General features: G+C 39.2%; 1 protein-coding gene across 1 annotated transcript in view; it reads right to left on the reverse strand.

The window, feature by feature from the left end:
* LOC119588533 (glycine receptor subunit alpha-2-like) overlaps positions 1-311 on the reverse strand; it is a gene marked incomplete at its 5' end in the record, with an annotated part of 99,651 nt that overhangs the window by 17,954 nt on the left and 81,386 nt on the right.

Here is a 311-nt window from a genome sequence, read left to right on the forward strand (position 1 = left end):
ACCACACACACAGCGTATTGGATTAGCCGTGAGTGTGGAGCTTACAAACGTCCTGATCCAGACACACATACGTAACGCAAGCAGACACACACACGCAATAGGCTAATATAAGACTGAATAGATAGACTATATTTATTGCCTGTGTTTACGTTGGCACAGTTCCACACGTTGCTACGATGCCAATTCAACAAATGGGTGTTTATATTAAAGGCTAATTTGCTTGATATAAATTTGTTTTGTACAGATTAATGAGGATGCGATAAAGTGACGTATATATTAGGTCAGTTTCGGTAAGTCATCAGTCACATGAT

Source organism: Penaeus monodon, chromosome 24 (assembly GCF_015228065.2).
Source record: "Penaeus monodon isolate SGIC_2016 chromosome 24, NSTDA_Pmon_1, whole genome shotgun sequence".
Lineage (NCBI taxonomy): Eukaryota > Metazoa > Arthropoda > Malacostraca > Decapoda > Penaeidae > Penaeus > Penaeus monodon.